Below are 24,814 nucleotides of genomic sequence, written 5' to 3' on the forward strand. Positions count from 1 at the left end.
AAATAGAAACAGTCAGGAAAGGATTTTCCTCTAGTGCCTTCAAGGAATAAAGCAGCCTCCTATAACCTTGATTCATCCCAACCACAATGATTTTGGACTTCTGGTCCCTAGGATGGTAAAAGATTAAGTATCTCTTATTCTAAGGCAACAAATTTGTGGTGATCTATTCCAGCAGTCAAAGAAAGTCAATGTGTTTGGGAAAATATTTATAAGTATAGGCTCTAGAGTGAAGCTGCTTATGTTTGAGAATCAACTACTGTTTCTAGCTATGAAAACTGGGCAACTCATACTTTTTCTTCTAGTTCTGCATTTTCTTTTGCAATATGGGCATAATTATAATGGTTCTCATCTCAGATCTGTGTGAGAATTGAAAAGAAGGATACATATAAATTAGCCAGCACATCTCACACTGATGTGAACTACTCATCATGTATTTAACAATAAATTATTCTGCATTACCAAGGATAGTTAGGGAGTTTCTATCTTCAAAAGGATTTTAAATTGATGGTTTTTGTGTTGACACACAGATATGTTCCTATTTTGAGTTTTATGTCTCAAAGATTTTATAATTGCACTCCAAAAATGGACTTAGTGGTATTTAAACAAAATAATTCTGATAGTTTCCCATTTCTTCAAGACTAAACTCCTTGATGGAAGCATGGCTGGAAAAAATAATTAAGAATGGAGTTGCCCTAACTGTTAGTAAGGTAAATCCATTTGCAAAATTCACTGCAATGGTTAGTCTTGGGACTTCCTTTTAGTTAGGAGGTAAAATAACATGGAATTATTAAAATAGTAATGTGATTGCCACATCAGCTGGCATGGAGCAAGAGGTCAATTAACTTCATAGTCTTAATCCAATCTCTTTACAAACTAAAAAAAAAAAGATCTCCTTTCCTTCATGTTAATCTCTTTTAAACCTATCTTAGCTTCCATTGTACTTGCATGTGCTCACTTTGATACATTTTCAGTTTACCTCTTCAGTGTATTCAATGCAACACTTAAAATTATTTATCATTAACCTGAAGAGTGTGAGCCTGCTGACTGAGGTAACTGAAAGGAAGTATCCCACATTCGTAAATTTTTACTAGCATTGCAAGCTCTGCTTAGTTCATTTTCAGTGCTACAACTGAGTGATTTATTCTTATAATTAAAAGAGTGTGCACCCACTCTAACCTCCTTTTCATTTTCTTACTTGCCATATTTTCCTTGAATTCAGCGACTTAATACATTTTACTTCCACCAAATAAATCCAGTACCTTAACTTTCCCTGAAAGATAGAATTTATCTCTAAAGATTTTTATTTTTATTTTTATTTTTTGTTATTTATAAGATATTTACTGAATATTAGATATGGACTGAGCACCTAGATCCTGACTACCAACCCCTATGTCAATGGAAGTGTTTGCTCCTTGGTCCTCAGGTTTCCTGGGTGAGGTTGTGGCTTTGCCTGCTGCATTACAAAGTCCCCACCCTGGAAGAACACACTGAAAGCAGTACCAACATGTAATGGTGTAACTCACAGACACAGCTTACTCATACCTCATAGTAAATGGTACTTCTATGAGCGTACAGAAATGTTCTGTGATCCCGTGTGACGAAGCTTGCTGCACTTTACAGGCAGACCAATGTTTCCTCTCATGTGTCCTCAAGGGAGCTGGTTAATGATGACCATGAGCAGGTGCAGGACTCAAACCTTTTCAAAGCTTTACTTCTTTTATCATTGCTCCTGATCTTATAAACTATGTAACTCATCAACTCCATTTCTACACAGATCTGCTGCTAAACCTGGGTATAGTAGGGCTTCATAGGAATTCAGACATTTTTTATAATGCTTTGAGGCATCTTTGTAAGTTAGGGCTCAGGCCCCTGTAGACCTGCAGCCAGATAGGAAAAGCCTCTTAAGATTTTTATATGTAACTACCTAACAGTGAGAATAGTAATAAATAAAGTTTCCTGAGCCAAGTGTCTTCTATTATTCAATACAATATCTAACATTAACGTACGTTATTTTGCCATGTTCTAGGTTTGCTTCAAACACTGTAATTGTGGTTGATGTGCTAAACTGATATCAACTTGCTCAAATGTAATCTTGTCATTATTCTAGCTCAGTGTTTATCAAGTTAAGAACCACAGAATTAATTCCACAAGTTGTACTTGTTGTCCCTTAAAAAACCCATTCCATTATCAAAAAGGTTTGACAAATAGTAGGACAAAGTGAATTGTTTGGGTTTTTTTCTTTTGTACATTTCACAAAACTGTTGTTTTGCATATTCTGATTCTCCTAAAGTGGGGAGACTTCATTTATTGCCTTACCTACTGAAAAAGAGAAACTAGACATATTGTTTTTTATTGCTGTTAACAACCCGATCCCATGTTACGGAAATAGTCTTCCTTAGAACGCGATCTGGGAAGGAATGAAGTGAATGATGGTTAGGCTGTACTCCACTTGAAACATTCTTCAGTTTTCCTGTTTTCTTTTTTTAACATTTTCATTAGGATATATTTGTTGCACAGGGGGCGTACATTGTGACAATTCCTAACAAGCTTCTATTATACATTGGCTAGATCACCTCACCACCTCTCCCCTTTGTCACTTCCCTGTCCCACAGAAAGCAAGTAAAAGAGGTTTCATTGTTCTATTTCATATAGGTCAGGTGCATCAAAGATGTTCCCTTACCTTAACCTCCTTTCACCCTCCACCTTCCCACAAGTACCCCTCCCCCATACACTGGGCATGTTTTGCAATCCTGCCTTTCATTATTATTTTCTAAGTCAGTGTTCAACGGAGCTTCTCAATGTGTCCCTACTGTGACACTTTACTTTGGTCCATTCAACCCTCCCATTACTCTCCCTTGCCCCTTCCTTCCCACCCCCCATTTTTCAAGTTTTCAATGCATATTATTATGCCCTCTACCCTGATAGGTAATTACAGAATTACTATATGACATCAACAAAGAGAAACTACACATAATATCATATCTATTTTTCAATACCCACCCAATCCTACTGTCCCCTGTGACCTTTCTTCCCTCTTATTACCACTTAAACTGAATTAATTTACTTTAGTAAATCATACAGTCTTTCTTCTTTTTTTTTTTTTTTCTCCCTCTTACCCTTTCAAAGGAACACTCAGGGATGCCTGAGGGTAAATCTTATATAAAAAATAAATGTACTCCTGGCCAGGAAGAAAAGAGTTTGACCAAGCATTTTTTCATGAGTACAAAGTCATAGCAAATTATTTTTGAAATTTTTAGTAAAGAGACTTAAGGAATATCTCTCTCCCACCTCTAAAATTTTGAGAAATGAACATGGATAATTTTTACTTTTGAGTCTCCAAAAACACCCTGGAGCATGCTCTATGTAAGGCAGTTGAAAATGTCATTTTTAAGGGTATTGGAATGATAGCTTTTCTTCCATAATTGATCAAACCCAAGGTAGCAATTTTATATATGTAAGTATTTTCTTAGTAGTGGTTTTAGGACTATTTGGGCAGGAAAAATCACCATGTAAAGGCAATTTCTGGTTTCAGAGAAAGAGTAAAAAGGGAAAAAAAATGTATAAAACTCTAACTCACTCCAAGTATAATTTTTTCTAGTTAAGAAGGAAGATCAGTCTGTTCCAAAGGCCTCTAAGTTACTTTATAATGCTGGAGAGAGAAAATTGAAGCATATTTTTTGACTATATTTAGCTTTTTCTCTCCTTTTCTGATTTTATGAAGAAGGTCTTTTTAAGAAGGTTCACAAAGGGATTTTATCCTTAAAACATCCAAGATAAGCCACAATACTCAGAATTCACTGGAAGACGTCCATCTACTCAACGATGCTGACATTAACATATGATCAAAAGTGTATGTAGGAGGGGCTGTAGACTCAGCGATCTTCTAAGGTAGACCATGGGTCCAAGAGTAATATAAGGGACGGTTTTTTCAAGGATGAAAAGTATGTCCTTGTCAGGCACTGTAAATTGCAGGCTCTCTTGTTCTAGCCCCATCTTTAAAGATCCCTAGGACTGCTAGATAGAGCCTGGTGTTAGCTATCATCACCTACTTCCAATTTCTGGGCACCTCTAGCTTTTTCAAAGGAGCCTCCTTAGCTGTTTTTCTAATTTTCCTTAAAGATCAGAAAAATAAATTAAAGAGTTCAACGAAGTCAGCTACTTTCATTTTGTCTTTGTTAACTTTGAGGCGAGTAATAAAATGCAAATAACTTTTCCTTTTTTAATTCCATCTTTAATTTAAAACCTAGCTAGGTCACAAAGAAGTTGGGTGAAGGGAATCCGGCCACGTTTGCCACCTGCTTACAAGTATAACAGAGTATAACCATTAATATTCCCTCTTTGTTTTTAAAGACAGGAAATGGGTGGACTGTGTTTTTCTGCTGAAAACTCATTCTAAAGTTACATTTTTTGCTTGGCAACAGATATCTTTTATGTCAGTTGGTTAACTTTTTGTTCAAGGACTAAATCTCCCCAAATTTAATTTTATGGTTCCTTTGGCTTATCTGCTCATATCATAATATTTGGAACCTAATTATTGTACAGTTTGCCATATAAAATATTAATTGTTCTATTAGGTAGTACATACAAATACCTTAGGGACAGTGCATGGCAACATAATAGTCAATTTGTTTTACTATTGCTAATAATCTGATTTTAAAATTGAAATGTCCCTAATATTCCACCATCAAAAATAGATTAATAATATATAGTATACATCTGGGGGATTAGAACACAAATACTATTGAAGATTTTCAAAGACTATTCAGTTAAATGGATAAAATTCAGAAATCTATTTAAATATTAAGATATAAAATAGCTGTCAGAAATCTATTAATATTAAGATATGAGATAGCATTCTGAAATCTAAGTAAAGATTAAGATATAAAATAGCTTCGAGATATAATAATAAAATGTCTCCTCTTCACAACAAAAAGGATCCCAAGGAAATAATATAAAAATCAGTGAACGTATGTATTTGGATGATGAAACTCTGAATAATTTTCATGTCTTTAATTCTTTCTTTGTTCTCTAAATTTCTTTAACAAAAAGATATGTTACTTTAACATGGGAAAAATACAAGTGTAGGCACTTTAAGAAAACTGCTAATCTTGTTTTTTAGAGAAAGATCCAACTACCATTCTCCATTATAACTTCATCAAAAACAGTTTTTCAAAGGTGTAACTGATCCCATCTCTGAAACTTAAAATAGATTTTGGAAGTTGGTATTCCAAATCCTTGTACTTGGCGCACACATCATTTAACATTGGTTTTTTTGGTTCTTTTTTCAGTTAGGTTGCAGAATTTGTAGTCTCTATATTCTTGCATAAATTAGGTCACTTAGACAAGTAAAAGAAGATGGAGTACCATGGGACACAAGGCTACTTCTTCGTGCTTGAGACAAGGGAGTCTTGCTCCTTAAGACGTTCTCCTTTTAAGAGTCAACAGTCCTGGCTCAGGTTTGTTACAAAAACAAGGAACAGGCTCCCTTGCTCTTTCTCTTCATTGGCATATTTAGTTTTTGGCTGATCAGTTAATTGTCTAGTGTCTTAAGGAAGCCTGGGGAAGTGAACTCAGCTCTCCCTTGAAAATTTAAGTTCAGCCAAGCCCTAGGCAAGCAGGCATCTGGTGAGGGATTCTATGTAAGAATCCTTCAGGTGTAACAAAGTAAGTTAACATCTACATTACTCCAAAACAATGCTTTATAAAATGTGATTCCTGGAACACCTGCAGCTGAATAATCTGGGGAGGTGTCTCAAAACCAGATGCCTTGGCTCTATCCCAAAACAATTCAATAAATATATTTGAGGGTAGGGACTGTGTGTAGCCATTTTCACAAATCCCTTACACATTAAGATTTTAGAATCAGTCTTGGAAATTTTCATTGGTTTTAAGCAAGGGACACTATGTGGATGCACTGAGCACTCACAGGGATATCCTTGACTCTCGTATACTGTTTTTCTCCAGCAATTATCTATTTTGAAACTCAAACTTACATTTTTGTAGGAAGCTTTTAACAGGTGGAAACTTTCTTCATTTCTGATGTAGCTATAATCCTAATAATCTTCCATCAAAATGAACCACCAATAGATATTTATATGTACCAATTATGTCTTTCTTTGGTTTGTCTTTTGCACTAAATCAACAAGAATAAAGCAAGCTTTTCCTGAGTACTTTCTCAACATTGTGTAATATGATGCCCTTCCTCAAACAACTACAATTGATATTGAGTCTGTTAAAAAGATTTTCCTTGCAAGTGATAGAAAATCCAATTCGGGCTTAAACACTCAATAAAGTTAACTGAAAACTACTGGCATTGGGGAGAAAAGGCTCCATATGAGAATTAATCCAATGATACAATAAAATCTGTAACGCACACACACACACACACACACACACACACAAACACAAAACTAGTATTAGAGACCCACCTCCTAATAATAGCTCCCTTCATGGTGTGAGCAGCATACAAAATCAGGTGACTATATGCTTCCTTCTTCCCATTCAGAACAAAGAATGTTATTCTAGTTAGATGTCGCAAAAAACAAATTATTTTTCTCTTCCTCAGCTTCTAACAAACGTCTCCCTGCACCTGATTTGTCCCACAGTTTAGTAATCTCTAGCTAATCTCTAAACCAATCATTGAACACTGAGGGAAATTGCCTTGGATGAGTCAGTTTCCCTCCTGGAAATTGAGGCATAGAAAGCTTGTTCTTCCTAGAACAAGTTGAGAGAGATGAATACCAAAATGGAAGTAAAAATGAAAATTTTTGTATACAAAAATAAAAGATAGGTTATTACTAACAGCTGTTTCCTACAGTGAGCAAGACACAAATATCCTAGGCTACCATCTACCTACCACAACACGTTAGTACTTAGAAATGTAAATCACCAGGATATGAGAATTAAAAGCAATCCATTAACAATTTAAGCTTCCTTTGACCAAATACATGATTTATGCACTTTTGCTTTCCATACACTTTCAAAAATATTAATATCACTTTTTAAATTCAGCAATATGAATTTTTATTAGCCTAAGATTATACAAACTTTTGGAAAAATCATATAAGGATAATAGAAGAGAAATACCTTCAGAAGAACAAATATTGTATGCTTTCATTGGATTACCATGATTGGTCAATGTAATTGTGCCTGGTTTTCTGCTCTTTGTGTTAGGAGTAATATAGTAAACTATATTACTTTATGTTAAGAAAAATATATGTACAAAAACCATGTTCCCTTATAATAAACTTGGGCAGGAATTCATCTTATAAGCCACTACAAAATGAGATGACACCTCCCCTGCTATAGGGCAGTCACATATGAGAGAGGGAGGGTAAAAGAAGGAAGTTAAGGTGAATGTACTCCCTATACAAGAATGAATATAGAATTTTTAAGCCTGTTGACATCACTGTAAGAAAGGGAATAAAGTAGAAATGAGAAAAGTAGAGGAGATGAACCAATCAGGTTATAATGCATGTAATCATGGAAATGTCTCAGTGAAATACCTTGTATAGCTATCTTAAACAAACAAAAATGTCACTTTTTTTTTTAAAAAATGGAGAACAGGTAGGCAAAACAGGTCCCATCTGGGGGGTTGGTATCAGTGGGAGGGAGAAGGATATAAGGAAAAGGTGTAGTAGGGTGAATATGGTGGAAATTCTGTGTATTTATGTATGTAAGTGGAAAAAGGAAACCTGTTGAAACTGTTCCAAGAATAGGGAAAAGGAGGATAAAGGAGAATGATGGAGGGGGTGAATTCAACTATGAAACATTGTAAGAACTTTTGTAAATGGTACAATGTACCCCAAATACAACAATAACAAAAACATCAAAAAATTTTAAAAAATAAAATGAGATGAGAGGATGGCAATAATAATTCTGTAAGAGACAGTTAGATTGAACTACAAACTTATGATTATAGATAAGAATGAACTAATAAGGTGTAATGGAACATTTTTTCCACATTGTCAGCATGTAGTTTTTATAAGCCGTGTCTACTCGCATAGGATTTGTGAAGCAAATCTCAAAACGTCGAGGGTTGGTGTCAACTGATTCTATGACTAGGAATGTTTCTGTTACTGAAGATTATGGACTCTTTTTCCTGCCCCTTATTGTTAACTTAAAAGACACTCCAAGTCTGGATTTGCAATTTTTTTCTATTGTGAAAGCATAGAACATCAGGAAGAATAATGTAAAATCAGGAAATAAAAAAGAATGCATCAGACTTTGAACATGAGCAAAAGGCGCAGAATAGTTGTTTTATTAGCACTGGAGACAGGAATACAAAGGGAGAGGCTATAAATCACAGGTGTACAAATTACTACAGAAGGGCTATTTGTAAAGAGAGTTGAAGATCCTTACGACTTAAAGACAAGACATTGCAGACTATAGGTCGTCTGCCTTCTTGTGTCTTTTTTACTAGCAGAAGAAAAATAGAAATATTAAAAGGGACAGATAATATTTGCTGGGTGTCTGCTTTGTGATAGGGTATTACAAAAGCAAATTAGCTGTGTTCAAGAGTGTTAGTCATAACTGACTAATTAATTTTAACAGTCTATTCAAGTGACCAGTCATATTGAAAGTATAATCACTTAATTCCCATTCCAAACCCTGCCCTTGTTTTATGATTAGCCTTGTATGGTCACGTGCAGACCCTTTAACAAATCGGCTATTGCCATTTGTGAAGAGGTCTTTGATTGGTCAAATGAGGTCACACCCATTCAAGGACTCACCAGTTCATCAGAGTTCTATTGCATAAGCATGGCTTCTCAAAATATAATTCGGTAAACAGAAGGAAATTTCTCCTAACTCAAATGCTGAATGAATAAAGAAAGCATGATGAGCTGAAACATATCAATGCTTTCTCAATACTGAGATGCTTGATCACCACACATTTCTACCCCTGACTTATTCCTCCCCCATATGAATAAATGTCAAACATATTTTAGAAATATCTGGTCTGGGGTGGGGGAAAAGCCCTTCAAAAAAACCATTCCATTAAAAAAATTTCTGGGAAAATCTGCTGTTTATTTGTCATTTTAAAACTGGTCACAAGAAAGTCACAGTCCAAAATGCAGTTTCTTTCTTGAAATAGCTTTGTTTCAAGAAAATCTCATGAGAAAAAAAATTGTCAGTTCAAGTAATAGGTTTTATGGTTTTTTTCATGTTTTTAATATTTCAAAGTTGACTGAACTTTTTCTTAATAATTGGAACTTCTGAAGATGATAATCAGGGTGGCCAACCAGGCGTACGGCTGGATATTTTTCATTATTAAAACCCATATATTACTTTAATATTTTTCTAGTAACATAATTTTTAAAATTAAACTGGTCTATATTTTTATTAAACTATGGAGCATTACATTTAGTATAATTATTCAAAGAGTCTTTACATATTTCGACATGGATTACTGAAGCAGGTAATATCTGAAATGAAGAATGACAGAAATAACCTAGTCAAAAATAATGGCCGGAAACCCTAAGTAAATAGACAGTAAGAACCTGTGTCCTGTGTATCTTCTAAAATATTCTTTCTTATAATACTCTTACCATCTTACTCCTTGTTAATGGATCCCCTCCAAAATCATAGCAGCAGGAGGAAATAATAATAGCAAGAACAAAAAAATGATAAAATATTTAACAGAAGAAAAATAGTGATTTTTGAGTAAAATTAGAGTATTATTCTGTAACAATTTTTTCCAGGCTACATCTGAAGTTTCTTTGCATTACTTAGCTGGTTGACTAAAGTAAGCATTTGCTAAATAGTACCCTTGAGGCTGGAATGAGTTAATAGAGATTTCAGAAGCAAGGAACCTAGTATAAAATAGTGCATTCTGAAACACAGTCATTAATAAAATGAAGGTTTCACTTGCATAAAACATTTTAGAAAAGGTTTGCTAGCTATTTTGCTGCAAAGTAGATTGAAAGAGAAAAGAAAAATCCCAACAGCTCCTTGACTTCTTTATTCCTTGCCTTTTTCTCTCTCTGGCTGTGGTGTAACCAAACTAGTTATAGTTGCAACTCTACATTTAGTCTAAATTTAGGAGAAAGTAGAATCCACGAGAAAAGAGTATTGTCATTCTGGACCATGATTGAAATTTAGAAAAAAAAAATGGAAGGAAGGAAGCAAGGAGAAAGAAAAGAAAAAAGGAAACATAATTTTTATTTTATGTTTCACAAATGATAAGGAATCCCTTCTTAAAATATATTGTTTTAGCATCCAGAATTCTGACTTTTTTGTTCCATGCTTATAACCAGTCTTCTTTTGTGTAGGATCACATGTAGATTAGGAGACACACCAGCCAGGTGTAGTGGCTCACACCTGTAAGCCTAGCAATTCAGGAGGTAGAGGTTAAGGGGACAAGGTTTGAAGCCAGCTGGGGCCAAATGTTCACAAGACCCCCTTCTCAACTAATAAAAGCCAGGGGTTGGTGGTATGTGCCTGTAATCCTAGCTAAACAGGAAGCAGAAAGAAAGTCTAGGCCAGCCTGGGCATAAATGCAAGACACTATTTGAAAAAAAGAAAGAAAAAAGACAAAACAAAAAAATCTAAAGCAAAAAGATTTGTGGGTGAGTGAGGCTCAAGTGGTGGAGCACCTCCCAGCAATCGTGAGGCTCTGAGGTCAAACTGCAGTTCTGCCAAAAATATGATTCAATAATTAGATAATAAATAAATCTTTGAAATTGTGCTCCTTCTGTTGATCTACATTACATTAGAGTTGAGAGAATGTGCTGCTTCTTTTTTTATTTTTAAACAAAATGAACGTTTACTCACATCCTATGTAGTTTAAACATCCTGGTATAGGCAACATGTTGATGTGTTGATGTGTAGTTTTCATACAAAAGAACTAATTGCTTCTTTGATGTTGGAGTCTGAGAAGAATTTCTGTGAATAAATTAATCTCTACATACTGCAAAGGAAGGAATTCTTGAGGTCAGGACAAATTGTAGCATTGCAAATAAAATGTATATTCCTCCTATATGATTTCTTCCTTCAAGAAAATGATAAAATTAACATGCAAATAACAGACTAAGCCAGCTCCTCTAAGAGGAAGGAAACAGCTACCAATACAGCTTGAAAATCACTGAGACCAAAGTCTATGTCTGTAAACGTCACTTAGTTTTATGATAACCAGAATACATTGTTTGCAGAAAAATATTAATTTAGGTAGGTCTGAAGACTTGTCACCCAGTTAATTAAACCCATCTGCTATTTTTACTGTCAGAGCTGCAGCAATCTGTTTACCAGGAATTCAAAACTAGAAAAAGGCCCCATGAGTCCCACTAACAGTCTTGTCTGAAGAAAAAATTATCAGGATAATCTGCTTTATTTCATTTGTATTCATGGAAATTTAGAAAATTAACTTTACGTATCATGACATTCAACAAAAAACTAAACTGTGAAATTGCAAGGGTGGGAAGAGAAGGGAGGTATAGGGATATGAGTAAAAATTTTCCCTTTGTTTCTAAAATAAAATGAGTGGTTTCACTTGGATTTAAAATGTGTGATTTATGTTTTATAATTTCCTACTGGATTTCTTATGTCAAAAATCACTCTTTCTCTTCTTAATGACAACTTTGTTGTCGAACTTCAAAGTTGGTATTTTCTCATAATTATTCTTTAGGAAATAGTACCTTTTAAGAGCCTAATATTTGATTTGTTTTTGAGAAATAACTTGCAAGTGACAAGGTAATATGAATAATTACCTGAATTATGAATTTCTCAAATAGACATATGGTATCTTTTTTTCTCCAGTGGCTTTATAACTCAGATGTTTAGGGAAATGCATTAACTTTTCAGAATACCCATTTCACTAAGGATTCAGATGATACTGGAGCATCAAACATAAATAATCAGATATATAACAATATTAAAACTGGGTAAGCCTATCACTAGTAGCCCCATGTATCAGATTTATCATTACAAATGCCAATTTTCCTTTCATAGTTATTTATCTAATGAAAAGGCTACCAGAAAAGTCATCAGGAAGTAACCAACTACCAAAGTTAACATGCTACTTTTTGAAATTTTTTGGTGAGATGGAATCTTGTCTAGACTGGCCTAGAACTCACATTCCTCCTGCCTCAGCCTTCCTAATAGTTAGGATTACAAAGTGTACCACCAGGCCCAGCTAACATGCTATTTTTCATCCTTATTTTGTTTGTCTGACACTGAATCACTCACTTCTACTCTTTAAATCTCATCATAAGCACACCTTTATGATTAGTTCTTGTCTTTCATGAATTTCTTTTTCAACCCTTTTGCTATGTGTCTTCCAGAGCAGTCCTATTTACATCCATTGTCTGAAGTGCCATTCATCCTAGGATGTCTGAATTTCAAATTGTATTTTTATCTACTAGATTACCATGTCCAGAAATATTTTAAATTTGACCCACCCAAATGTGATCACATTTTTTTTTCACACTTGCTCTTCTCACCTCTATCATTATTTCAAACCAGTGTGGTCCGCATTTGCTATGTCCAGTCAACTTCCTTTCTGTACCAATGTTCACTATTTATGAAGCTATGACAGTCGTCCTGAAATGCAAGTTTTTTTGAGGATAGAAATGAGTAATGTCAAATATTAGCTCAGTTCCGAATTTGTGTTAGTTACAAAGCAAATATTTATTGATGTACATACAATGCTAAAGAATTATTAGACGTCTTCCAAACTAACTGGTTGCAGTGGAAATTTTGTTGTTGGACATTTTCTTGGTATTAGTGGGGTTCTGCAAGATTTAAAATTGGTTTTACCCAATTTCATGGTTTTATCTCTCAGAGTAGGATTTCATATTCTCCCATTTCTGTATACAACATAGAGGGAACATCTGGTATTTTGCACATCAGTTAAAAATTGATATATTAGGAAATCTTTTAACTCTGGACTTTTTGTAACATTCACTGAGCTATCAACTTGTCAGTATTGGATATGAATCTCCATATTTGTGGATCATATGTTAATTTTGAGAAATGTTATTTATTCAACACATATCTGTTGAGTGCCTACTTTGGGTGAGGTACTGTCCTAGGTACATGGGTGTATCAACAAACAAAGCAATGATTCTTACCCTCAACAACCTTTAATTCTAAGAGGGAATAAAAATGTTCTATAAGCAATAATCATAATGAAAATATATTAGAGATTAGACGGTAAGTGTTAAATTACAAATGAAAAATAGAACAAGTTTAGATGGATTGTAAATCTGAGAGAGGAAGGTTGCAGTTTTAAAGAGAGAAAGGGAGAGAGAACAAATGAAATTTTTTTGACCTTCCTCCAATAATTGTGGCTGAGGAAGATAGATTACAGTCCTTTTTCTTCCCTTCCTCTTTCATGATTGGGGGTTGTATTTCTTCCCTTTTTTTTTTTTTTCCCCAATCAGCTCCCAACCTAAGTAGTATAATAGAAAATCTAATGCAGTGAAGAAATAAGATCTAAAATAGCCAATGAAAGAAGCCATTCTTAAAGAGTGGAGAGTTAATGAAGAATTTCTAACAGCCTATCGACTCAACTTCACTCTGTTAACATTTAAATGGCCTCAAATGGGATGTGAAGCTTAGCATATCACGAAATAGCATGTTGTTTCTGGTGGCTGCAAACATTTTCTCATTAATCCTGGTTGCCCCATCCAGCAGCAGTAGCACGAAGTTTAGAGTCTGAAGCCTAGCCTCAAAAGTTCTTTCTTTCTTTGAAAAATGTGAAGAAGAGAATTTAACAAAAATTAGAGTGCTCAACATTTTCCTTATTATCTTCTTCAAATTTTTGTTTTTTAAATGAAAGAGAAGAATTGCTGAATATGCAGTCAATATTCAAAGCTCGATGATACCCACTATTCTGTTTCCAACAAAAAATAAAAATATATGTAAATCACATGATTACTTCATGTTTATTTACCTATTTTTTCTATTTCTCAAATGCTCACACAACCTCGGTTTCATATTTTTATGTTCAATCATGAATTCATGTAAATTTATGGACATGCTATATTGTTCATGTTATATTGTCAGCTACAAATGTTCTTAAATTATGAAATTATATTTTGAATGTCTTAGAGAGTTTGTGGCATACTGATGACGTCTTTTGCAAGATGGCAACTAGAACAATTTTTTTGTTGACAATTTTCTTTTAAATGTTATATGTGTGCAAATGATAAAATTTACTTACACCACATTTATTAATTCAAAACTGTTCATGAGTGAACAATTCTCCACTTCCTCAATGTTTTAATTTTGTGAGCAAACATCCTGATTTTCCCCAGATCTTTCCAAACTATGCCTGTTTCCTCTGCATTCAATCAGTAACTCCACCTTTCTTTCACTCAAGAAAACCTGCCTAGTTTTATGATAAATGAAATGGGCCCTGTGTCTATGACAGGAAACCTGGCTGTCATTAAGGACATTGTTCTTTAATGTGACTTCCAAGACATTATTCATTGAAATCCTCTACTCTCTGGAACATTCCCAGCTCCTTTGAGAATTACTGCCCTCATACTTTCTCTCCGCAACTATATCATGGACATTTATCCTCATTAGTTGAAGGCTTTTGCAAATGATCTTCCTCGATGTCTCCAACCCAGCATTGGACCTTTTTGTACTGCAAGCTTTTGAACAACCAAGCCCAACAATGCCTCATTCATTCATTCCCACGCTTGTCTCTATAATGGCCACCTCCCCACAATTTCACATCCCATAACCACTCCCTAAGAATTTGCAAATCCGACTTTCAGATATTCCTTTCTGTGATCAGAGTTCTCTTTCATATCCTCTCAGCCTCCACAATAATTGCTTGGCCTAAGTCTGTTTTCCAATCTCATCAGCATCTCAAAGATTTGATATCTTTCTGTCCTTTTTAGTGATTTATGTAAACCCCTTTGAGATTTTTTATTCCTTATTTAGAATACTTTCTCTTTTATGTATGTTTCGTTTTATATTTTTCCAAATCTCCCTGAAGAACATAACTTATGGTAGAAGAGACATTCCTACATTTTGTCTCTTTGAGTACTCAGCACATTATATACACTTTTTGAATGAATGTTGGAATCCGTCAGATCTCAACCTAAATGTAATCTCAAAGATGACATGAATTAAAAAATCCTTCCAGGTCTTTCTCATTTACTCTGTAGAAATACTTCCATTTTATATAGTTTTACCAAATAGGAGTTCCAAATTTTTCTTGTACTCCTAGATTCATATTCAAACTTAATTCCTCTCTAAAAATTTCAGGTTTTGCCAGTATGGTTGTATTAAGAGAGGTGAGGCAAGAGAAATGAAGATAAGTATTATAAAAGTATTTTCCATAGACATTGTGTTGTTTACATTCTTGCCATCAATGTACTGAGAGACCCTGCTTCCTCCTGTCCACCCACTGATGTCATTGTCAAGTTTTCAATTTTTGAAAATTTTATTGAAGCTTAAAAAAATGGTACCTCAGTTTCATTTAAATCTACATTTATCAAGTGTTATGTTAAATATTTTTTCATACATTTAAGGGACATTTTGCATGCCTTTTTGTGAATAATGTGTTCATATATTTAAATAAATGTGTTCATATATTCATATAAATATGTGTATTTCAGTATAGGATTCTTATTCCTATTAGCCTTAGTTTTTAAGTTTCTTTTTAAAAAAATATTTGTGCCAAAATATTTATTAGTACAGTTTTTTGCACATGAATTTTTAGACATAGTAAGTCTTGACCTACTCGTAAGCTAATGGAGGATTTTCCCTGTGTGTCCTTGTATAGATTTAATTTTGCATTCATTCCTTACAGATTTAAAAGTTATGCTTGCTTATGACATGGTAATGGATCAAATTACATCTTTTGCAAAACGGCAATCAAGGTGTTTCTATACCATCTACGGAAAAGGTCCTCTGTGTCTTTCTTTGTATTTTCAAAAATCTGATGCCAGTTTAATTCTCAAAGATAAGTAACTGTGATTATGCGCGCACACACACATGCTCACACACACACACACACACACACACACACACAGGTACATTCATAGCTTGTATTCGGGATTAAGGTCTTCTTTAATTTCTGGAATTTCTTCTCATTAGTTTATTTTCATGGTATTATTTTCCTTTACAAGGACACCAATTACATGAGTGTTGATGTCTTCCATGTTAGTCACTTTCTACCTCACCATGTTTGATTCCTTCCTGACCTCATTTTTATTCTCTGGTATGTTTGTACTTTCTTTGTGCCTTAAGCTTTCACTTAATTCTCATCTTGTATAACTTATAATTTTGTCTGTTTCTGTTGAGATTTTTGTCTTCATTTCCACTTAGTTCATTAGTTCAGTCAACACTCACTTTAACTCTTCACACTTCCTATTTCCCCTTTCAATTCTTGTATTTCTGAATCAAAGTGGTTTTTTTCCTTAACACCGAAGTGCTCTCTTGTACACTTAATTCAGTTTGGGGGACTGTGTTTTAATTTTTGTGAAATGATGGTTTGTTTTGGTTGATTTGGAGGGAAAATTTTCATTAGCAGATATATTATTTGCATTTCTCGTATTATTCTTATATTTCTTGTAATAGTTTGGGGTGTATGTAGCCCCCTTTCTTCTATTTTTATTTACTTCATGCTAAAATTTCTTGGTTAATGAGCATTTTCTTCTGCCGTTTCTGCCCTCCCCTATGTAGTTTCTTTTTTGAATATGATGTTGTTGCTGATGGAAGTTAGAATACATTTTGGTACATCTTAATTATCTTCTTTTTCTTCTGTTTTTTTCTGGTTCCTTCTCTGTGGGTCTTTGCTTATTGTTTCCCTTCTTACATCTGGCTGTTAACTGTTCTTCCTTGGACTTCTAACCCCCCTACCCTTACTGTTTTTTATGGAGTCATTGTGTCTCTCCTCTCAATGACACCCATAGACTTGTGATAGTAGAATTTTTCTTTTTTCTTATAGGTAAAATTTTCTTAAAGGTAAAATTTGCCCCTCTATGTCTCTAATGGTGCTAAGGATGTTTGCTTCATTTGGATTGATTTATTTGTTCTGGTGATTTTTGATTTATATTGTTTCATGAGAGTCAAAGGTTGGTTTGACATCATACTGCTGTTATTTTGCAAAAGTCCTCTGATCAATTTTCAGACCTAGTTTTACTTGATTTATCAATAGTGTTAGACAGCCATGACAGCATTCTCTTCCTGGATGCTATTTCTTCGCTGGGCTTTCAGGATGATATATTCTCATCTATCTTCACACCTTTCTCATTGCCCCTTCAGTCTCCTTTGCTGATTACTCCCTCTTGTCTCAGAACTGCCAGGCTTATCTACCTTTGAAATTCCAGACTCATGTGTCAACATCTGCATTTGGATTTTTAAAATATACTGCAAACTCAAATGTTCAAAAGCAAATTCGTACTCTACCACCGTCTAAATTTGTTCGCCTCCTGTGACTTTTACAATTGATGGAAAATATAGGTTTTTTTTTTATTACCAAGGCCAAAAACCATGCCCTCCTAATTGTTCATCTTAAATCCCGACCTAATTCATTACAAATTCTGTGAAACAACATATTTTTTTCTCCTTTCCCATTGCCTCTATTATCTCAATCTTAGTGAAAGCAGCTAGCATTATATGTCAGAAATAATAAGCACTTCTCAAATGGTCTTCCTCCTTCCACCCTTCCATACCTACAAAGGCCAGAGTAATTCTCTTCAAATTTAAAGTATAAACTATCATTCCTCTGCTTTAAGCCCTCAATGGCTTTCTGTTTCTCTCAGAGTAAAGCCTGTGTTCGTTATAATGACCTTGAAAGCTTTGCATGATCTCCCACTCATTAGCTCTCTAACACCATCTCATACAAGTCCATTGTTTGATTATTCCATTTTGTATTACCTACTATTCTTGCAAGTCTACAAGTGAACTAGATATTCTCTTGGGTTGGAAATTTGTGCTAGCTGTGCTTCCTTCCAACAACACTCTTCACAAAGATATCTTCAAAGCTAAGTCTCTCACTTCTTTAATGTATATGCTCAAATACTGTCTTTTCAAAGAGGCATACTCTGACCACAATTTGGTACTGTAAGCTAACTCACCCTTGTTTATATTTTTATTTTTAATGATAATACCATCATCCAACATAGATGACTTCACAGAGATTAGATTTTTTTGTTGGTAATTGTTCCAGTAATTTAGAAGAGTGCCTTACACATAGTAGGTGCTCAGTAAATTCTAACAATTGTATGCAGACTGAATAAGTCCTGGTCTTTTCTGATTCTTCACATGTATACAGATTTACATTGCATTTCACTGTCAAGCAAGAGCAAATGTCTATAATCTTATGTGAGATTTGGAATCCATGGATTCTAATCTTTCTTTTCAAAACTTCATAGTTAATAAATTAACTTTATAACTGAAGAATGTAGACTTTTAAAGGTACTTCCAATCTTGATCATATGAGAATATATTTTAACATTACAAAAAAGAACTAATATTATCTCAACTATCAAATTTTGCCTGCCAAGTTTATGGAAAGTACAATTTGCAAAATTTCCCACCATATGTACCTTGCATATCCTCCATTACTTGAAACCATCAAGAAATTTAAAACCAGTGGGATAGAACTAAATATGGGCTTTGAAGTTCTTTCCATTTTAACTTAGAGTATTTTCTTCACAGTATTAGTGCTATGTCAATCTTTTTTGCTTTCTTGAATGCACTAAAGAAAGTGTAGAAGAACCACATTTTTCACACAATTTAGTCATAATTTGGACTTGTTAATTAAAATAGAATCAAAACCATATTCTTTTAAAACAGAAAAATACTTAGAGAATATATAGTTGAAGCCCCTAAACTGACTGAAATGTTAAATGAGGCAGCAAAAACTGTGTCATTTACCAATGCTCACACTATTAGTTACTTAATGTCATGGTGAGAACAAGAACTTGAGTCACCTGATTCCCTCATTAAACTGCCTTGTGTTATCCCATACGATATAATTTAAAAACATCACCAATTTTTAGTCAAATGCAAAGACATATAATGCTATATTTCTTTCTTTCACTTGCATTTTTACATCCCCATATAATAACACATTCTTAGATATTTGGACACAAAAGAGAAATGTGGAGTTGTCAGATTTTTTAGTTTCATTATCCCAAATGTAAAAAGTTGTTTGTAAATGATCATAGAAATGTGCTCCTCTTACACACGGGACAAATTCCTTTCCACTTGATATGAAAAAAATTCAAAAAAGACAGTTTTTGGTATATTTCATATACCAAAAATTTAAGTTACAATGTTTCCAAGATTGGAGATATTGTAAAGTTTTTGGCTCAATAACTTTATCGGAGTTTTTCCCACATCTCCATTTTGTCATTTTAGCCTATAGACTTGTGCTCTTGGTCTGACACTTTGCATAATCCAATGATGGTTGACAGAAACAAGACATCTCTGTGGATGTCAATACTCTCATTAGATAACAGAGGACTATTCTTGTATTGTATTCCATTTTTGATATATAGAAAAATTTCATTTCCTTAAGTCTTGCAGCTGACATTCTCTCATGTCTTATTGGCAAATCTTGTGTCATATCCATAACTAAAGTAATCGTTTGGAAAGAATATGAAGTCTGCATGCATAAAACACATTGGGTCCAGTACCCTTGGCAAGCTTGGGTTGTTTTTGGTGAAAACAAAGATGAATAGGCAAACAAGAGTAGCATCATTCTAGAAAATACTAGAGTGAAGAAGAATTATTGCTTAGATACACATTTCTTTTCTTCCTTTCATTTATTTATTTTATTTCATTGTTATTTTTGCTAACTTAGTAATAGCAAGATACAGCCAAGTTTCAGGAAGATTGACATTTTTCCCTGGTTTTTAATGTTTTATTTGACTACTGTGATTATGTTTTTGTGATACCATTCAAGTCATTAGTTTCAATACAGCCCTAAAGGTCAACAGCCCTGATGTGATCCTACAATCAATTCTTTTATTCTTTCTTCACTGTCTTTCTTTACTTGTAAAGAATTTATAGAACCCGTACTACTTTTCTTTAAAAGTTTAGTGGAATTTCCCAGTTAAAATTTCTAGCATCAGATGTTTCATTTTTAGATAGTTTGTAATTGTAGATGCAATTTCTGTAATAGAGGACTTCTGGTTTTCAGTTTTATCATGAGTAAGTGTTGGTAGATTTCTGTTTTAGGTTTATTTAAATTCAGCTGATGAATTCTGCTTATGAAGTTGTTCATAATACCCTTTTTATCCTTTTAATTTCTCTGAGTTGGTCACAATATGCATTCTTTTCTTATACTAGCAACTTCTTTTACTTTTTATGGTAGCAATTTGAGTTGTAAAATTTGTCAGGGGTTTGTCAATTCTATTGATCTTTTCATAGAATCAAGTTTTGTTGTATAAACTTTAGTGTTTTGTCTTTTTAATGTCACTGATTTATGTTCCTATCTTTATTATTTACATTCTTTCTTTGTTTTCAGCTTTATTCTTTTAATAGTTTTCATTGGGTAGAAAATTAGATGACTGATTAGAACTTTATTTTTCTAAGATAAGCATTCTCTATTTACTTCTCTTCGACCACTGCTTTACTTATATCCCACCAATTTTGATTTGTTGGGTTTTATTTTCATTCAGTTCAGAATACTTAGTAATGTCCCAAAAATTCATGGATTTTTTGGTATGTCTTAATTTCCAAATATAATCAAATTTCTGGTTTTCTTTTTCTGGTAGATTCCAATTCCAAAATGGTTAGAAAACAAACTTTAAATGATTTCAATTATTTTAAATGTTAAATTTTTATGTCTAAGGTATGATCTTTCTTGCTGAATGCTTCATGAGCAATTGAAAATAATAGATTGTTTTGTTTAAAAAAATATTCTGTAAATGTTAATTAGATCCTCCAAGATGGTAATGTTTTCAATCTTCTACATTGCTGTTCTTCTATTTACATATTGTATCTTTTACTGAGAAGAAGGGCTGTAGTCTCCAACTATAATTGTGAGTTTGTCTTTTGGGAGGGAAGTTTTATTTTTCAGTTTTTGCTTCATATACTTTATCATATGTTTATAGTTACATATGCATGTAGCATTGCTGACATCTTGGTGACTTAGCCCATTTATCAATATGTAATATTTGCCCTTGTATCTGATTTTTCTGTTCAGTATTATATAGGTATTTCTAGCTTCTAAAATGTATATTAGTAGAAGTTATATTTGTTTCTATCAGTTCACTTTATCTTACCTACACAATTTTGCATAAAAAGATTTTCTTGTAGAAAGTGCATCCATGCACTCTGGGATGGGCCAAACTCTTTTTTATTACTTCCTACTGACATTGTCTGTCTTATAATTTGTCTGTTTGAGGCAGTTATATTTTTGATTAGTAGTAAGTTTTTATTTCATTCTACTATCATATTATTTGCTTACTGGTTTTTTTGGGTTTTTTGGGGGGAGGCTTTTTTGGTTACTCTATTTTCCCTTTTTTGTATTGTTTGGCTTATTTCAAAATTTCAAAGTTGATTAATTCTAAATTGCACTGTTCCATTTTGTGTTTATTTCTTTTGAGACCAGTGTCTGTCTGGCTATGTAGTCAAGGCTGGCCTCAAACTTGAGATCCTTCTGGCTTAGTCTTCTGAGTGTTAGTGGCATAGGCTTGTGCCACCATGCCACCTGTATATTGTGTTTTAAATTACATGATATGCACATAATTTTGGTTTCTCTTAGGATATAATATGCATACTTAACTTTTCACAATCTACTTAAACTCAATACTTAAGTGGAATGTTGAAATATTGCTAACATATAAGTCTCTTTACTCGTCCTACTTTTTATCCTTTTCTACATTTCATGTACATTGACAATCACATAAAGTAACTATTTTAACAGCAAGGAGGGTTGAACTGAGGGTCTCCCTCTTGCTAGGCACGTTCTGTACCACTTGAGCCACACTGTCAGCCGTTTTTGCTTCAGGTAGTTTTTGAGATAGCATCTTGCTGTTTGCCTGGGCTGCCTGGACCATAATCCTCCTATCTGTGCTACCTCAGTACATGTCTTGTGCCACCACTCCCAGCCATAACCGAGTTATTTTTCCATGATTCTCCATTTTTATAATAGCTCCATTACCTTCACTTTAACTCTCCTCTACTCTGTCCATAGATAGAAATATGAGAACAGTTGTGTCCTCAGCCATACACTTCGACAACTGTGTTTAGATCCATATCCAAGATATGGGAAGTCTGAGTGGGTGAAAAAAAAATGTAATGGGGTGAAATGCTATGGGGTTTTTTGAACTTTTTGTCTGAGCTGGCCTAGAATCTTTATCCTCCCAGTGTACTTAGGATTACGGGTTTGAGTCACCATCCACCATTTATTCAATTTCAATTGTCAAACATTGTCTAAAGAAATAAAGAGGAAATGTACATTGTGTTATATTTATACAGATATTTATCATCTTTGTTGCCATCTCTTCATTACTATTATTCAGAATTGCCTTCTAGTATTACTTCCTTCACATGTGATAAAATTCCTTTACCAGTGCTTTGAGAGCAGATCTTCTGGCTAAGAGCCTCTGTGAACTCTTGCATTTTAAAATGTCCTGATTTCTCCTTCATTCCTTAAAGATATTGTTGCTGGGTATAGCATAGGCACTGAAAGATTTTTTTTTTTTTCATCACTTTACAAAGGCCACATCATTTCTTCCTGACTGCTGTTGTTTTCAATAGTCACTCCATTACTTATGTTGTTAGGAAATTCACTTTTTTTTCCCTTTCTTTGCTTGTTTATCCCCCTATACTTAAGTGCATTTCTTTAGGCTTATTCTACTTGGCATTTGCTGAGCTCTATGAATCTCTTTCTAGGGTTATTATTGTTGTTGTTTACCAAATATATATTCAGCATTCTTTCTCTTCCTTCTGGGGCTTTAATTACACAAATACTGGATCTTTTAATGTTATTATACAAATCATCAAGTCCTGCTTCATTGTATCCAGTATTTTTTTTCTTTTGTTCAGACTGCATAATTTCCATCAATCTATCTTCAATGTCACTCTTTTTCATGTTACACAACTCATTTTTTAACAGAAATTTTCAGTTCTAAAATACTCACTTAGTTCATGTTCATGTCTTATATTTCTGAATTGAGAAGTTTTGTCTTTAAATTGTATTTAACAATGGCAATGAGTACTTGCTAAGCACTTTTACAATACCTGCCCTAGTTTTTGTGGCATCTGTGGCATCTCAGCCTTGGTGTCTCTTGATATTTTTCCATAGAAACTTAAATTACTCCTTTTTTAAATATGCTGAGCAAAGTTGAAACATACTCTGGAAAACAGTATGAATAATATGTCACAAAAGCCTGTGTCTTATTTAAATCCAGTAGAGAACATTTATATTTTGATGTATAAAGCAGTCAACTCAGTTAGGTTCAAGGCACAATTCTATGCTACTTTCTGTGGGTTATGGTTCTGATATTGGTTAATTTCTCAAAGTGTTTGTCATTCCATTCTGTTTTGTCTGCACTCTGCAACACCCACTGGTCTTCCATACACTTCTACAACTGTGTCTGAATCCAAATCCAAGCAATGGGAAGTCTGAGCAAGAAATAATGAAACAAAAATAGGTACCATCCTTTTAGTGCCACACTTTACCAACTGGACAATTTTGAATCCTTCAGTTTCTGACAACTACTGGATGTCACTGCCACTGTAGGCTTGTATGGATCTTGTGGAAAAGAATAGAAAAACATTCCTATGAGAATTAGATGTTTAATTCTCAGTCCCTCGTCCAGAACTAAAAGGCTTTTCCTCAAACATCTCTATCTGTTCCCCCATAGCAAATTGTGGTGAATTGAGTTTAGGAAAGAGGATAGTGAAGGGAAAACTGATAATTTAATAATATCTTGAAGTCTGGTCTTTTACTCCAAATTTGCCTGTGGCCATTTACTTTTCAGAGACCTCAGACCCAAAAACTCAGTGAAAGAAATAAGCTGAAACATGCTTACTATACCTTATCCATTCCAAGATTAGAACCTGAGTGTTTTAATGGCAATTAACCTATCCTTACCTCAGTTAGCGAGACTATTTCCTCCCTTAAAAAGTCCATTTTTATTCAGATCTCATATGCATGGCTACTATGATTTCACACTCAAAGGACATTTTATTCTCTTCTAACTTATTGCTTGATACCTTACTAATGTCTTGTTATAACCACTATATTTAGTCACACATACATTTTCTAGTTGTCATTTAATGCATTGTTGCAGCTGTGAGTTTACATATTCCAACAGTGTCATAGACTTTATATTTTGTGCTGGCATTTTCAAATGTGAAGAACAAGTGACTTGTATATGTTAGGTTATAAAAATATATATTTAATGGATGGTTTCAATGTATGTATGCACACTTGTATAGATGGATGGATAGATTCATAGATAGATGGATTAATAGTTCAATAGAATAAATCTACACACTCATTTCTGAAGGAAAGTGTTTGGCCTTTACCTACTCAAGAACAAATAGATCATGTAGGTGGGGGTGTTTTTGTTCCCTTCCTGAGACCTACAAAGACCACAAATCTGGTATTCTTTGGGGAAAGGATGTACCCTTAATGTATCCTAGCATCTTTTAAAATGTTCTCAGTAATGAACACTAAAAAGTTATTAATTTATTTCCCTTCATTATTTATTATCTCAAAAAATTATTCTGTAGTATACAAAATTAAACTATCTTGTACGAGTGTCTCATACCTGTTCAGGTAACTCACAGTTGGACTAAGTCTAGGGCTGGAAATTTACTTGGCCAGGAAGAAACAATTTTTAGAGGAATTTCCTCTAATCCCTTATTTCTTCTAAGAAGTATTGGA

At 33.9% G+C, this 24,814-nt stretch overlaps 1 long non-coding RNA gene and 1 pseudogene across 1 annotated transcript in view; one reads left to right on the top strand and one right to left on the bottom strand.

The window, feature by feature from the left end:
- LOC141418235 (uncharacterized) overlaps positions 1 to 24,814 on the top strand; it is a 1,454,649-nt gene that overhangs the window by 492,437 nt on the left and 937,398 nt on the right. The window lies entirely within an intron of this gene.
- On the bottom strand, positions 1,662 to 1,845 carry LOC109678272 (ATP synthase F(0) complex subunit j, mitochondrial pseudogene; annotated as a pseudogene).

Source organism: Castor canadensis, chromosome 16 (assembly GCF_047511655.1).
Source record: "Castor canadensis chromosome 16, mCasCan1.hap1v2, whole genome shotgun sequence".
Lineage (NCBI taxonomy): Eukaryota > Metazoa > Chordata > Mammalia > Rodentia > Castoridae > Castor > Castor canadensis.